At 46.0% G+C, this 16,856-nt stretch overlaps 5 non-coding genes across 5 annotated transcripts; 4 read left to right on the top strand and 1 right to left on the bottom strand.

The window, feature by feature from the left end:
• Positions 1-5,027: 5,027 nt before the first annotated feature.
• trnas-gcu (transfer RNA serine (anticodon GCU)) lies at positions 5,028-5,109 on the top strand. Its single transcript has one exon. It is a non-coding gene; the product is annotated as a tRNA-Ser (tRNA).
• A 2,801-nt stretch (positions 5,110-7,910) lies between these two features.
• Positions 7,911-7,992, top strand: trnal-aag (transfer RNA leucine (anticodon AAG)). The gene has a single exon. It is a non-coding gene; the product is annotated as a tRNA-Leu (tRNA).
• Positions 7,993-11,091: 3,099 nt separating this feature from the next.
• On the bottom strand, positions 11,092-11,163 carry trnae-cuc (transfer RNA glutamic acid (anticodon CUC)). The gene has a single exon. It is a non-coding gene; the product is annotated as a tRNA-Glu (tRNA).
• Positions 11,164-12,796: 1,633 nt separating this feature from the next.
• trnaa-ugc (transfer RNA alanine (anticodon UGC)) lies at positions 12,797-12,868 on the top strand. The gene has a single exon. It is a non-coding gene; the product is annotated as a tRNA-Ala (tRNA).
• A 3,803-nt stretch (positions 12,869-16,671) lies between these two features.
• Positions 16,672-16,743, top strand: trnae-cuc (transfer RNA glutamic acid (anticodon CUC)). The gene has a single exon. It is a non-coding gene; the product is annotated as a tRNA-Glu (tRNA).
• Positions 16,744-16,856: the final 113 nt, after the last annotated feature.

The raw sequence follows: 16,856 nt of genomic DNA, 5'->3' as shown, positions 1-16,856 counted from the left end.
AACAACAAAGGAACTCAAAGTACCAACAGAGGAGAAAAGACAAAGTAGCAAACAAAAGCCAAACTTCCACTGGAAACTTGGAGGAGCTGGAACAGGAGGGAGAGAACATGAGGCTGAGAACCCTGGAGAATGAGAGGTGGACAAATCCACCAGCGCAGCATCAGGAGAGCAAAGAAACCAGAAGGAGCTTTGAGGAGCTGCTGACATGCAGCCAGGGAGCGTCTGCCTGAGATGGGAGGAGCTGCTCATCCACCCTGATGGAGAAGCAGCCATCTTGCTCTTCTGACGCCGACCGGCAGAAGGAACAGACGAGGTGAGGGGCCTCACGTTGTCATGGCAACATGGAAACATTCCACTCTGTCAGCGGTGCCTCCATCAGACGCACTTTGTCTTTGTGAAGATCAAAGTGAAAGGAAATAATAAAATAAAACAATGAAGGCTGCATGAACTGAGTGACACACTTGAGGATGACATCAGCGAAATGTGTGATGTCACACTGCTGAGTCGTGAGGTCACCACCAGAGAACAAATGAGTGATGAGATGCTGATTATTTACTCTCTACTTTAAATGATCTCACTCTCTTCCAGCTTGAAGAAGTTTGAGGATGAATGAAGTCAAGAACTGGAAAAATGTAGAACGTTCATGTCATTACATGTTGTTCTCCATTGGGTCACTAGGGGGCAGCACCTACCTGCAACTCCTGTGAGCCCTCAGTCTCACCTCATTTTCAGGCTCCAACTAAAATGAAGCTTCAACTCTTCTGAATCCTCTCCACCTGTCAGATCTGTTTGAAACTTCCAGGTTTGATCAACATCCCAGTCTGAACACATCTACAGGTCAGCAGTGACCACAGCGCCACCTACTGGCAACAGGAAATGACAGATTTGACACTGAGATGTCCTCGTCATGGCGTGATGGAGAGTTCTGATGATTCATCAGCACAATCAGACTCTGAGAACTCCTCCCTGCATGGTTGATGAGGGTCAAAGTTCCCATGTGTCTCACTTCAGGAGGAGGACCAGAGATTTTAGGCTCACGTGAGTGGTTGATTCTAATGCAAGAATAACAGACCACAGACTAGTTAGTGAATAAAACTGCCGACTTCTTTATAGACAGAAAACGTCAGAAAAACAAAAACAAGTGGTACCAAACCCTTTACATCCACACCCATTCAATAAAGGAGTCTCCCTCCAACCAACAGACAGAAACCAAACCTCAGGAGAATCAGGTTATTGACCTCTTTTGAGTCTTATTTGAAGTTAACCCGACTTATTTGAGTTGAGATTTAATTTGGTGGCTGGATTTCTATGATTGTTTGTTTACTTCACGGTGTCTATTTGAGTTTCCTCAGTCTAGGTTCTCATTTGATCTTGGTTCAGCCTATTTATGAGTTTTAGTTCTACGTTCCCTCTTCCTGTTGGTTTGTTTCACCGGCTCTATCCAAGCTTGAACTCCCTTTCAACAACCCACTCATGTAACACCGATTTGGCACACAATCAGGAAACGTGAACAAAACAAAGTCATAAAAATAAAACTCAGTGCCAAAGTATTTCAATTTACAACTCAATCTCACAAATCAATGATCAGAGTCTCTCCCGTTCATCACCAGTCTTTTCGTTCAGTCCGTTATCAGTCCAAAAGAAATTCAAGGTGTCTCTGTGAAACCTGTCAGTTCTGTCCTACCACAATCCCACCGTCAGGGTCAGTGTCACCTGGGTGGGTGAGGTTTGCAGCGCCATTTTCCACTCCGACTCTCTCTCTCCTGTGGGTGGCTCGCCATCTTTTCTCCACAGCGTCAGGTGTGTTCGCACACCAGTGATCCCGCCTACAAAACCTGGCCAAATCCTCGTTCACAACGCAATCAACACAATCCAGAATCATGGACAGCAGTTGAGTCCAGTGTCTTCTCAAAAAATGAAGGGACCAAGGAGAAGACCTCAAAAGAGTCTGCTTTGTTTACTCTTTCCTCTCTCATTCTCGAGTCGTCCGTCTGCTTTAGTTTAGTTTATTTATATTTGTACAGCACTTTTCATTCAGAGACTGCAACACAAAGTGCTTCACAGAACTGAGAGAAAACAGGCAACATTCAATAAAATATAAAACAATACAATAAATACATGTTAAGAACCCGGCCTTCCCAACCCACATGACCACATACATGCACACACTACCCCCCAGACACACACACGCATACACACAACCACACACTGACTGTAAGTAGGAACATGGCAGGGCACTGAAAATCCTAGTGAGGAAAGACCACCTATGGGAGCCATCCTCACCAGGAGGTGCCACAGCCCACAACCACAGGGAGCGCCACCACCCAGACCCCCCGACCCGGACAGACCGGGTACACTCCACATATAATGCAGAGCCCCCCAGCTCTCCGGGCCTGGACGATCCCAAGGACGACGCCCCCGCAGGCGGACCAGACACACCTCCCAGTGTGGAGGGCTCCCACCAGGAAACACTGGAGCTAAAAACTAAAAGACTAAAAGAAGGTAGAGTAGGAAAGAACAGAAATTACAATCATATTAAAATATCAGAATGACATAAAATACATATAAAATCTAAAAGTTTAAGAGCTAATAAAAAAGTAGAATAAAATAATTAAAAGACTAAAGTAACAATAAGATATCGTGATAAAATGAAAGGATAAGAGAGACTAAGTCAGTTAAAAGCTAAGCTAAAAAGGGAAGTCTTGAGCCTCCTTTTAAAAACATCAACAGTCTCGCGGTCCTGATGTTCTCTGGCAGGCTGTTCCAGAACTTTGGGCCATAATGGCTGGATGCAGCCTCCCCGTGGGTTTTAGTTCTGACTCTTGGAATGACTAAAAGGCCGGTGCCAGAGGACCTCAGGGTCCGCGAAGGTTGATATGACAAAAGCAGTTCAGATAAATAAGGTGGGCCAAGACCATTAAGACACTTAAAAACTACTAAAAGAACCTTAAAATTGATCCTGAAACACACGGGGAGCTGATGCAGCGACTTTAAAACTGGTGTAATGAGCTCCCGCCCTCTGGTCCTCGTCAGCACACGTGCTGCAGAATTCTGGAGTCATTGTAGATTGTAGATGGTTGTTTTGGGGAGACCAGAGAGCAGCAGGGCACTACAAGAATCTGAACGACTGGAAATAAAAGCATGCATCAGCACCTCCGTGTTGGCCTGAGAGGAACGGGCGATTCTGGCTCTGTTCTTAAGATGATAAAAACCTCTCTTAGTTATGTTCTTGACATGTGGAATGAAATTCAGCTCAGAGTCCAAAATGACACCCAGGTTCTTTACAGATTGTGAAGGTGATGTGATCCTTTGATGAGTTTAGGATCACTCAGAGATCAAAGACTGAAGCAGGAGATCAATGAACAAAATTCAGACATCAAAGACAGAATTCAGACATCAAAGACAGAATTCAGACATCAAACACATCCCTGATGGAGGCTACACCCCCCCCCAGACAGTTTCCATTTAAGTCGTAAGTTTTATTTGTACAGCGCCAAATCACAACAAATGTTATCTCATGACACTTCACAAGTAGAGCAGGTCCAGCGCCTCACTCCTTCAATCAGTTTCTTCTCCGCTTCGAGGACCCTGACACCCCCCCCCCCAGCACCAGACTCACACCACCACCTGACGACACGCCCCTCAGTGTGACCACAGCAGACGTGAGGAAGACCTTTCAGGGAATCAACCCTCGCAAAGCTGCAGGCCCAGACAACATCCCAGGGTGAGGACTGAAGGACTGTGCACAACAGCTGTCCAAGGTGCTGGCGGACATCTTCAACACCTCACGGGCGCTGCCATCTGTCCCCACCTGCCTAAAGACTGCCACTATTGTCCCTGTCCCCAAGTGCTCCACAGTGACAGGCCAAAATGACTACCGAACCATTGCACTCACCCCAGTAGTCATGAAGTACTTTGAGAGGCTGGTCAAGGCCCACATAGAGGCCTCCATCAGTGTCTCTGTGGACCCCCACCAGTACGCCTACAGGCAACACCGCTCCACTGATGACGCCATTTCACCAGTGGTCCACAGAGCCCTCACCCATCTGGAGAGCAGGAACTCCTATGTCCGCCATCTCTTCCTGGACTTCTCCTCTGCCTTCAACGCCATCATCTCACATGGGGGACCTGTTCAGTGGACCTGAGGACTGGTGACCTGTTCAGGGTGAACCCTGCCTCTCACCAAATGTCACCCCCCCATAACCTTTAACAAATCAGTGGTACAGAAAATGGATGGAGTGACTGATTCACTGCAGAGGCACAGTGATGTTATTAATGGAGGAGTCTTTTCATTAAAGACTGAAGCTCCATACAAGACAGAGTCTGTAGACAAGAACATCACAACCTGGGAAGCTCTCACTTCTTTGGACAGACAGCTTTGATTTCAGCTTCTACCTCTGTAAAATTGAAAGTAAAGTAAATTGAGCACCTGTGAAGGTAAAACTGATGATGTCATGACTTGTTCAGTCCTCCAACGTTAAAGTCCAACAAGCTTTTGATTGGCTCTGATTCTCTGTGGCAAAATCCTACAAGAGGAAACAGAAAATCTTGAGGTTGTCTCACTTTTTTTGAAAGAAACTCAGCACAGGACAGTGATAGGAGGCTTGTTTCCTTGATGTGGGCTTCACCTCCACTGTTGTCCACATTTAAATGCTGGCTGATGCTGGTCCCCTGTTGAAACCTGGACCAGACCAGGGACCTTCAGACCTTCAGTCTAACGCTGTTCCAGCATTGGATGAAAGAGACTGGTGCTCTCGTCTTCTTCAACATTGACTTGTTCTATCAGGACAAGAGAATCTGAGCTTGGATGTCATTTAGCAGTCAAAGGCTTGTTAAACTGGTCAACATCAGCTGGTGTTCACTCTGATGATGTAGCGATGGTCTGGATTCTTCTTTCTGGAGCACCAAGCTGCTGGGAAGAAGCCTGATGATATCAGAGTTGTGTTCAGTGGCTCCTGCTGGGTCCATTTCTGACAAATGGGCTCCAAAGAGTTCATCTGTTTCAGAGGTCAGGGTTGCTGTCGGCAGACGAGGTGGCCGAGTGGTTAAGGCGATGGACTGCTAATCCATTGTGCTCTGCACGCGTGGGTTCGAATCCCATCCTCGTCGCAAGTGTCTCTAGTTTCTGCTCCTAGATTATGGAATTACTGTGAGGCTTTTAACTGACACAGATACCAGTTGAGTCAACTTCCCTTTCATAACCTGACCAAAACAACTCTGAAATCCAGAGCTCGCATGTGTCAATCACCTCTGGAGAAGGTCCTGCCCCCTTAGAGCCATAAATCCTCCCATCAGTGAAGAAAACTGAAGACGCCTCTTGGATGAGAGCTGAAGCGTCTTCTAGAAACCTGAAACAGTCCACTCAGTACGTTTAAATAATTCTACAATCCTACAGTTTCATTGAGCTTTTGTCCAAAGCCACGTGCATGTATCACATGTATATAATATATATCTGACACTCTTTCATCTACTCATTGACCAAAAATACAGTCTAATACCAGTAAATTTGTGCAGAAGAAAACGTTATTTGTGCTGCTTCTTTATTTATTTATTTAGTTTAGTTCGTATTTTTTAATGTATTTTCTTTCAGTTCACATTTTGTCCATTAACTTCATAATCAGAGTCGCCATCTCATCACATGACTAAAGTCTGGGTTCTGTATTGGTGGTAAAATATCCTTCCATGCCCCTCACTAGTTTGCACACAGAAAAGCATTTTTTACTGGTTTCAGATCTCTTAGCTTGTTCGCTCTCTTAAACCAGCTGTGGCAGCTTTCATTGTGTGATCGTTGTCGTCATCTTCCACTTATTCCTTACTAGTAAGGGTCGCGGGGTGTAGAGCCTATACCAGCATCTACGGGCAAGAGGCGGGGTTCACCCTGGACAGGTCGCCAGTCCATCGCAGGGCCAACATACAGAGACAAACAACCATTCGCACTCACATTCATACCTACAGTCAATTTAGAGTATCAATCAGCCTCGTCCCCAAATTGCATGTCTTTGGATGGTGGGAGGAAGCTGGAGTACCAGAGAGAACCCACACAGGAACAGGGAGAACATGGAGACTCACACAGAAAGATACTGTGCCAGAGCTGGGACTCGAACCCGGAACCTTTTTGCTGTGAGGCCACAGTGCTGACCACTGCACCACTGCACCACCGTGCACCCCTCATTGTATGATATATTTTGAAATATAAATATGGAACAGAACCATTGGAATAAGATGTCAGGACATTTGAAGGAATGTCAATCTCCTGTTGAAATGTTGCAGTGTGCAGCTGAGGCTCTCTGGCAGTGGCACCAGGAGCCCCAATGGCAGAACCTGGACCCTCCTGGAGGAGAACCACAGGTGAGTGCCTTCTTGGCTCCAGATTGATGGAAATCAAGTGTCTGAGGCTGTTAGCAGCCATTAAGTTGATCTGGTTGGCACTGGTATTTGTTCTTGCTGCAGCTCAGGAGTGATTCAGGAGAAGAGTTTCAGAACAGCCAAGGTTGGGGACTGGAATTTTAAAATTTCCCCTGGAACCAGACAACCTTGGGAGGTAAAACCTCCAATCCTAGCCACTCAGATGCAGCAGCAGAAGAAGCTGTCATCCACCCTGACAGTCAGAGCATCAAGTCAAGGAAACATCACCATCTTGTAGTTCCAAACCTTCACCTGTCAGATTCAGCTACTTCTTATTGTGGGACTTTAAACTTGAACACAATGGAATTTGGACAAGGAGTTTTCCTTCCAGTCCAAACATCATCGTCCAGCCTCCAACCAGAGGTCCATCAGTTATCATGGAGCCACAGGTGGAGTCTGGATTCTTTTCTAGAATGAGACGGCAATGACAGTCCTGCCAAATGACATCACTGACATGACAGGATGACTTCAGTCACGTGACTGGATGACTTCAGTCACGTGACTGGATGACTTCAGTCACATGACTGGATGACTTCAGTCACATGACTGGATGACTTCAGTCACGTGACTGGATGACTTCAGTCACATGACAGGATGACTTCAGTCACGTGACTGGATGACTTCAGTCACATGACTGGATGACAGTGTAGATGCAAATGTAGAGGTTGGGGAAATCGTCTCTGAGAATCCAGCTTGAACCCACAGCCTCCTTGTTTTCCAAAAACCCAAACAGCGACCATCAGTCTCCCTCCAATCCTGTACTTGGGTAAACAACAAAAACAGAGTAAAAGTCTCTGGCAACATATTTGTTTCCTGTAGGGTTTCTTCATGTATGTGTGGTGTACCTGCTTTCCCAGAGGACTGCCATCTTTGTTCTGTGGGCTGACATGTTTTAGTGTCAGCACAGGTCATAGCGCTGAGACTGAACTCTCATTCTCCTCCAAGTATTATTTCCACCTCACACTCCTGCATATATTCAAGTGAACAGGGAACACAAATTTATGCTCAACTTCTCCTGTGTATTCATCCACAGTCACTAAACAACAACCAAACCAAACAAAAGGGGTTTGCTAGCATGGCGATCAGCTGTAGTTCACCATCTTATCCAGGTCACATGACTCAGGAGTAGCATGGCCGTCTGGCAACCAAAGGGTGGCTGGTTTGATCCTCACTTTCTCCAGTGACCATGTCAAAGTGTCCTTGAGTAAGATACTGGACCCCTAAATACTTCTGATGAGTAGGTTGGCTCCTTGCATGGCAGCCTTCAGCATCAGTGTGTGAGTGTGTGAATGAGAGGACATTGTTCAGCTCTTTGAGTGCTGCTGAGGTAGAAAGGCTCTGTACAAACTGAGTCCTTTTACCATTTCTTTCCTGCTTCTAGCAGCGCTGTCGTCACTTCCTGTGACCGTGGAGGGAAGGGGTCCCCCTTCAGAATAAGTTTGATATCATTGTTACTTCCTCTTCAACATGCCTTTAGCAGACCAACTCAGAGAGCAGCACAGTGAGGTAGTGTGGCCGAGCGGTTGAAGGCGCTGGATTAAGGCTCCAGTCTCTAAGGAGGCGTGGGTTCAAATCCCACCACTGCCATCATGTCCCAGGTCACTGGAGAGGTGTGGCTCTCACAGCCTTTCCTTTCACTTCCACAGGTATCTTCAAACCTGTGACCAAAAGAAGAAGTAGGTCCTGAAAACTCTCCAGCTGGTCCAGAACGCTGCGGCCCGCGTGTTGACTAGAACTAGTAGACAGTACTCCTGTACTGGCTTCTCTGCATGGCTACCTGTCAAATTTAGGATAGAATTCTAAATTCTCCTTCTACCATCAAAGTCTTCAACAGTCAGGCTCCTTCATCCCTGACAGAGCTCATAGTCCCCTATTATCCAGCTAGAACCCTTCGCTCCCAGGATGCAGGGTTACTGGTGTTTCCTAGAGTTCTAAAAGTAGACTGGGAGCCAGAGCCTTCAGCTATCAGGCTCCCCTCCAGTGGAACCGTCTCCCAGTTTCAGTCCAGGATGCAGACACCCTCTCGACCTTTAAGAGCGGACTAAAGACCTTCCTTTTTGATCAGGCTTATAGTTGGGCTGCTGAGGGTGGCCCTTAGATATGCTGCTATAGGCTTAGGCTGCTGGGGGATCTCCCATGGTGCACTGGGCTTCTCTCTACTCCTCTCTGTCCTCCTTTATTTGTCATTTATAAATCATACTCAGATGTGTCACTAACTCCCTCTCCCTTCATCCCAGATGTCGGTGCTGCTGGAGGAGGCTGCAGACCTGAAGAGGCTCAAGCTGCCACCCGTAGCTCCACCTGCTCACCGTCTGTCCATCAGTCTCTTCACTTCTCTCTCTCTTTATCTCTGTCCCTCTCTTTCCTTCTGTATATCTGTCTTCCTCCATTCTCTGTCTTTGTCTCTGCCCCGCTCTCCTGCTCTCTTTCCCCCCAACCGGTCAAAGCAGAAGGCCATCCCCACTGATCCTGGATCTGCTCGATGTTCCTGCCTGTTAAAAGGAAGGTTTTTGTCACCACTGTTGAAGGATGTGCTGCTGGTGGAGAACTGTTGGGTGGAGGTTCATTGAAGGAGTTTGGTGCTGGACCTGCTCTACTAGTGAAGAGTCATGAGAGAACTTTGTTGTGATTTGGTTCAATACAAATAAAACTGACTTGACTTGACTACATCTATATACATGTACATCTCTATAGGTTTATCTTTACATCTCTATAACAACATCTTGTCTTATTATGGCAAAAGGTTTCTGAGGTTTGTACAGTAACTTGGGGGGGGGGGTACCACAGCATTAGCTGTTTCCCATGGACTCTGCATCATTCACAACTCCTAAGCAGGTTACTAAAACAATATTATGAAGAATAATAATCATTTACAATATTTTCATAAAGCAGCAAACCGACAGATCCTTGTCCCTGATTCTTCTGTCTCTGCCCTCCATGCAGGTCCTACCTCAGACGGTGCTCACAGTGGTTCTCAGTGAGCTCAGGGAGCTTGTGAGGATAACCAGACACATGAAAAACTAGAGGGAACATTGGCTGGAGCTCAGTGTCTCCTGATGTACATGGCAGGGCAGCTGCTGCTGATGTCATCAAAATGAGCCCTGGAATCACAAGGTTTGCTGTGACGAGAGGCACTGACATCAAGACATGTTTGGAGCTGTTTATGGTTGATGGTTCTGTTCATGCCACTGTCACTACAAAGAGTCAGCATTGCTGTGACAAACCTCAAAGGAAAAAAAGTCCATGGTGACAAGTGGAAAGACATTGATGAGGGACACCTGGATGCTTCTATTGGTGTTCTTCTTCTTCCTGGAGTGTTCAGATCCTGCAGTGAGGCCACTGATCGTCTCTGGGACGCATCGACAGGCAGAAATATTTTCCGGGCCACAAGGCCAATTCAGAACTTTCAACGAACATCAAGAGTCCTCAGATTTGACGACAGAGACACCGGAGCAAGAACTGACAAGCTTGCCCCCATTGGGGATGTCTGGGAAAGATGGGTGCAGCTCCTTGCACCAACATTCAACCCAGGGCCAGAGGTGAGAGTGGATGAACGTCTTGTCCCTTTCTGAGGAAAATGCCCCTTCCAGCAGTCCATGCCCAGTAACCAGGAAGGACGGCAGAGCAGAGTTTGTGTTCTGGCCTGTTCTGCTTTTCATTTAGTGTTTATATTAAAGTTCTGTTGCTGAAAAAAAGACTTTTATGCCAAACCCAAAGGTTCATTTTATCATTTTTTTAATTGAAATCGAGGGTTTACTGACTAAAAAAAGGTCCAGAGGCCCACAACAAAATATTCAAATCAATATTTCCATGGATAAGGAAGCCTACCAAGGAAACCAAGAGATGGAAACAACTTGGATGATAGAAAATTGTTTTTAGTGAATTTTACAGCTGATCGAAGATGTGGGTCAAAACTGACCGTTACCATAGAGATGGGAACAGAAAACTCAAATGGAAGCTCAAAAGGGGACTGAGCTCCAATGGTAGAGTGCTAGCTTAGCATGTGAGAGGTAGAGGGATCCATGCCCTCATTCTCCAGAATACTTCAGCTTGTTCTGTTGATCAGAGGAGCTGCTGGGTGATGAATGCTGATGTTTGTCCACTGGTGTGATAAAGTGTCCCCTGTTACTGAGATGAGGATGAACACCTGCTCAGGTCAAAGCTGCAATCAAACCAGGGACTCTGAACCTCCCACACAGTGAAGGAGTTTGTCCTGCAGGTTGATGGACGCTTATTAAGTTCTATCTTTGATCAAATATAAGAAATGTAAAATAATTCAACATTGATTGCATTTCCCTCCTTTCTTTGGTGCCCTCAGACTTTCTGAGAACTGTAGGAGGAACTGCTCTCTGTTCTGTGTTTGTTCTGCTCAATGTAGGAAGGAACGAAGGAACGGAGCTCTAAGTTTTCCAGTTCCTACATCAGTGAACAGACTTTCTGTGCTGCAAGGAACCAAAGCTACTAAGGAGGATTACAGTTTGTCCTTGCAGGAGTCAGTGACTTCATAGAGTCAAACAAAGGGTTGAACCTGAATGAGACAGTCACCCTTCAACATGGGGCCATGGCAGAGTGAACCAAGAACACTGCAATGGGGGTGAGAGTGGAGCCATGATGGACTCACAGTTCATCACCTCCACCATCATGTGGACCACCTGATCACCTCTCCTTCAACCTCTAAATAACTCATTCCCTGACCGGGAATCGAACCCGGGCCGCGGCGGTGAGAGCGCCGAATCCTAGCCACTAGACCATCAGGGACCACACTGAGCTCTCCAACAACAGAGACTATAGACAATGACTCAAGAACACAGGACTCTGTTGTCTCAGCTTGAGATGCAGAGGGTCCACCAAAACCACCAGACACCTCAGCCTCCTAAAGACAGTCCACCCCCAGGATCCTGCCCCCCTCTGCTCCAACTCAGCCCTCCATTCATAACTGACTTTGTCTCAGTCTCTTCACAATGCCAGTCACTGAAACACTGACAATGTGATGGGGCTTCCTGTCTTTACTGCATTTTCTTCAAAGGATCCTGTGTGTCTTCTTTCTCTCTGTCTGTACTGGAGTGTGGTACCAGGCCCAGCTTGAACGGGTGACTGTGTCTGAGTGGGTCGAGGCTGGGCTGCAGGTATTGGGAGGTTAGAACCCATCTGTGAGGCTCCAGGTGGAGCGATCACCTGTGAGGGTCCAGGGACAGCAGGAAGCTGCACAGATGGTAAAGACATGGAAGGGAGACAGGTGGTGCTGGAGCAGTGACAGGAAGTGTCTGGCATTTTGGTTCATCCTGTGAGCTGACGTGAGGTTGTGGTTTTGCCTCCAGCCTCACCTCCTCATCAGTGTTCAAAAGGTTCAAAGGTGAAAAAATGGGATTCAACCAAACAGCTGGAATGAAGAGTTGGTAACACTTGCAGAGCTGCAGGGAGCTGGACAGGTCTCACCGTGGGGGGATTTGTCCTACAGATCCTGCTGAAGTGGCTCCTCCTCCTGAGACCTGCAATGCTGGCTGGACCTTTGGAAAAAGAACACAACAAATCTTCATAAACATTTACTTCAGCAGGAACACACAAGAAGGTGGGACTGGTTCCTTTTTCATGTTCACTTTTTTGTCGTCTTGGTTCATGTTTTGGTTGTCAAAGTTAATTCTGAATATTTGTGGAAAGTTCGCCTGCCTTTACTTGTACCAATACTTCCTTTAGTAACAAATTAAAAAGCTCAAGCTAAACTTCAGTCAGGACAACCATTCTTTCTCATTCTTAGGCCTCTGTTTTATGTCCATGACCATCCTGTCTGTCACCTTTTGTGATGGAGACATCGGTTGATGACATCAGCAACGGTCCTCAACCTAACTGCCTCTGCCAGAAGCGAGCTGTCATCTGTCTCAGGGGACACAGTCGGGTGGACCGGGGCGGATGAGGGCCTGCTGCTTCCTTGAAATATTTCTAAATATTTCAGTTGCAACTGTATAGTGATGGTGGCTCAGTTTAGAGCTGTCAATCAATGTTAATAATTGATCTTAGCATCTGGAGATTATTTTAGGAACACAAATACTTTTACTTCATTCTGAGGATGAGCAGACGTTCAATATAATTCTCATTTCCTGGTCAAAGACTCCTGCTAGTCAGAGAGGATCTGGGCTGGATTGGAAAGCTTCAGAGAGGGAAACCTTCACTCTGGACTGGACTGAGAACGGAGCAGCCTCAGCTTCCTGGAGCCTGACTTGCCTCTGTGGTCTAAGGTTGTGAGGGCTGACATCACAGTGAAACTCCTGAGATCACAGAACCTTTGAGATCACAGGCTGACTTCCTTTTTTCCCTAAAATGAAGAATAATAATTAAAAAAAATGTTGTGTCTGTGTTTGTGTTGCTGCATCAGTTAAACAATGACTCTGACAGAGGGGGTGTAGCTCAGTGGTAGAGCGCATGCTTTGCATGTATGAGGCCCCGGGTTCAATCCCCGGCATCTCCAGCTGGTCCTTTGGAGCCTTCATCTTAACAGCTAAATTGATCCTTAAATGTGACAACAGTCGATAACAAACTACCAGAAGAGAAACCAGTCTGTTGCATATCAAAGGATTTGTAGCTGGGTCAGTGTGACTGTGAGCCTTCATAGCCAGCATGAAGGAGCTGGTTTTATCTTTGGAGGGGAAATCCCACACACAGCTGCTCTCAGTTCCAAATGTGTGTGTCCTCACTCCTCCGTCCTCCTGCTGCCCTCAGAATACAGACACAATTCAACCTGGCAAGTTTGGAGCATAGAAGTGCTCCTGAAGAGATGTGTGTCAGCCCACAGCTGGCTGTTCTTACCTGGAACCTCAAGATGAAACTGCTTCCACAGATGGGAAATGAATCTGATGTTGACTTTTGGACAAATCACCTGTTCATCAGTTCATCATCACTTCCATCCATTTCTGCTGCTTATCTTGTTATAGAAAGGAGTCTATCTGCTGTGTGACTGAGGCAGTTACTGTGAGCTGCTGCATGTCTCAGTGTGTGTGTGTGGGGGGGGGGGCTGTGTGTGACTGGTCGGCTGCCAAGGATTATTGATGAGATCAATCATGATCAGCTCAGAGATCACGGCACAGAAGAAGGAGACTTTTTGATTTTTGGGGGTTCAGTTTCTAAGTCAGACACATCATCACAATTTGAAGTTTTCCTCCAGTAAAAAACAAAACAACACAAAACCAAACAAAAACATGATTTGACTTTTGATGTCTACCTTTTTTGGAAATTGTGAGTCCAACAAGCAGGAGGCCGTTTGAGCTTGGAAACTGTGAAGCATCACCAGTAACTGCTGGTTAATTTACAGTTGTTTCCTCCAAAAAGTTTAAAATGAACTCAATGCTGAATCCCTCGTCGTCATCACTGAGCTGCAGAATTGGTCCATGCAGGAGGCTGAGCAGGTCTTCCTCTCTGGTCCAGTGTCTCAGCACAGGTCAGAGTAGAGAACTAAAACATGAACACAAATCTTTATCAGCTGTTTACTGATATCAGTGACTACCTTCAAGTAAGAGTGTTAGTGAATGGACCCTTTTTAAAGTTTATGTTATAATGTTTGAAAAATGATGCTCAAAAAAACACTATAAAAGTGTTTGTGGTAAAATGATTCCGTAGATTTTATTGCCATTTTAAGAGTTCAAGCGTATTTTGATGACATTGTTTGATATCATGACTCACAGTTACTTTAGCAGGACCATCGTGACTTGAAATCTTCCTCATCATCCCATATCGACCCTCAACCCCTCACACAGAACCAGGAGCCCTCAACTGAAGGAACCTTTAAAACTGAGAAGTTGGACAGGAAGCAGTATTTTGGTGGAACGAACCTTTAAAACTATAAATTAGAAAGTATTTTGGTGGAACGAACCTTTAAAACTATACATTAGAAAGTATTTTGGTGGAACGAACCTTTAAAACTGTAAATTAGAAAGTATTTTGGTGGAATGAACCTTTAAAACTATAAATTTAAAAGTATTTTGGTGGAATGAACCTTTAAAACTATAAATTTAAAACTATTTTGGTGGAATGATCCTTTAAAACTATAAATTAGAAAGTATTTTGGTGGAATGAACCTTTAAAACTATAAATTAGAAAGTATTTTGGTGGAATGAACCTTTAAAACTATAACTTGTTTGAAAGTATTTTGGAGGAATTGGAATAATCCTTTTATACAGTTGTCAGAAATTAAAAGACAGGAAGTAGTATTTTGGTGGAATAAACCTTTAATACTGTAGTTCGAAAGGAGTAATTTGCTATCATCTAATTCGATAGGTGGCGCTGTCACCAAAAAACAAAAGTTCCAGAACTGCATTTTATCATCCAATTCAGTAGGTGGTGCTGTGGGATCCTGGAACTGCAGCTCTCTGGTGCTGCAGGATCTCCTCTTGGAAAGCCTCACAGTTCAGAGTCGTTCCAGAATCTAGGAGCAGAAACCAAAGTCTCCTACGACGAGGATGGGATTGGAACCCACGCCTGCAGAGCTCAATGGATCAGCAGTCCATCACCTTAACCACTCGGCCACCTCGTCTCCTGACCACCATGATGTGCTGCTTTCTCTGAGCCTTTGAAACAGTGAACTCTTTGGAGCCCATTTGTCAGAAATGGACCCAGCAGGAGCCACTGAACACAACTCTGACATCATCAGGCTTCTTCCCAGCAGCTTGGTGCTCCAGAAGGAAGAATCCAGACCATCGCTACATCATCAGAGTGAACACCAGCTGATGTTGACCAGTTTAACAAGCCTTTGACTGCTAAATGACATCCAAGCTCAGATTCTCTTGTCCTGGTAGAACAAGTCAATGTTGAAGAAGATGAGAAAACCAGTCTCTTTCATCCAATGCTGGAACAGCGTTAGACTGAAGGTCTGAAGGTCCCTGGTCTGGTCCAGGTTTCAACAGGGGACCAGCATCAGCCAGCATTTAAATGTGGACAACAGTGGAGGTGAAGCCCACATCAAGGAAACCAGCCTCCTATCACTGTCCTGTGCTGAGTTTCTTTAAAAAATGTGAGACAACCTCAAGAGTTTCTGTTTCCTGTGTTGGACTTTGGCTCAGAGAATCAGAGCCAATCAGAAGCTTGTTGGTCTTGGATGCTGGTCATCAGGAGCAATGAGGGGCTCAGTGTCTTGCTCAAGGACACTTCAACATGGTCACCAGCTGAAGTGAGAACTGAACCAGCAACTCTGCTAGACGGCCACTCTGCCTCCAGGCCGTGCCCCCCGAACCTGAATCATCATGATGTCATTATTTGTTGCTTTAATTCACCAAATGTGTGATGTGGTGAGTTTGTCAGGAGTTTAAAGACCAAAGTTGTGAACACACAGAGAAGTAAACCTGTCAAAGCTGCTTCACTTGATGAGTGAAACTGAGGAACTGATAGAAGAGCAACAAAGAAAATGGAGTCAGAAGGTCGTCTTCTTCACTGCTCAGTCACAACACACACACACACACACACACACACACACACACACACACACACAAATAGTTTGTCTTTGAGAGAGGACAAAAAATATTTGACTGTGCTGACATGAACTTTCATTGTCTAATTTCAGTCTCCTACAAATGTGTGTGAATGTGGTCGTTGTGGCCGAGTGGTGAAGGCGATGGACTAGAAATCCATTGGGGTCTCCCTGCTCAGGTTGGAGTCCTGCCAACAACGTTGAACTGTTGACAATTTAAATTTGACTCATTTTTCCTCCACACTGTCCTTCATCACAGCATTTAACATCAGGACTGCTCCCAGATCAGCTCCATGACCTCATCCCTGCACCAGAGTCCCGCCCAAGTTCATCAAAAACGGCCAAGCATAAATATATAATATGTATATTATGTGAACACACCTGTACAGGTGCGTTAGTGTGCTTAATAATAGAGAATGAGTGAAGGGTTTGTTCAGAGTGGAGTGCAGTACCACAGTCAGGCCAGCAGGTGGGGCTTTCATTGGTGCTGTCTACCTAATTGCGGTGTCTGTGCTCTGCCAGCAGAGGTCGTGCTTCCCCACGAATCTTCTAGGGTGTCTGAGTGGTGCCGCCATGTTTAGGTCGTAGCAGGAGGACGTAGGTTGGTACTTGGCAGTTCGGACGTAGCGAAAGTCATGTTATGAATGGAGGGCTGAGTTGGAGCAGAGGGGGCAGGATCCTGGGGGTGGACTGTCTTTAGGGGGCTGAGGTGTCTGGTGGTCTTGGTGGACCCTCTGCATCTCAAGCTGAGACCACAGAGTCCTGTGTTCTTGAGTCATTGTCTATAGTCTCTGTTGTTGGAGAGCTCAGTGTGGTCCCTGATGGTCTAGTGGCTAGGATTTGGTGCTCTCACCGCCGCGGCCCGGGTTCGATTCCCGGTCAGGGAATGAGTTATTTAGAGGTTGAGGGAGAGGTGATCAGGTGGTCCACATGATGGTGGAGGTGATGAACTGTGAATCCATCATGGCTCCACTCTCACCCCCATTGTAGTGTTCTTGGT

This window comes from Aulostomus chinensis, chromosome 1 (assembly GCF_037954235.1).
Source record: "Aulostomus chinensis isolate RoL2024-O1b breed Wild chromosome 1, RoL_Achi_v1.0, whole genome shotgun sequence".
NCBI classification, from domain to species: Eukaryota; Metazoa; Chordata; class Actinopteri; order Syngnathiformes; family Aulostomidae; genus Aulostomus; species Aulostomus chinensis.
The sequence above is the reverse complement of the archived record's forward strand: the minus strand, read 5'-3'. Positions and strand labels throughout refer to the sequence as shown.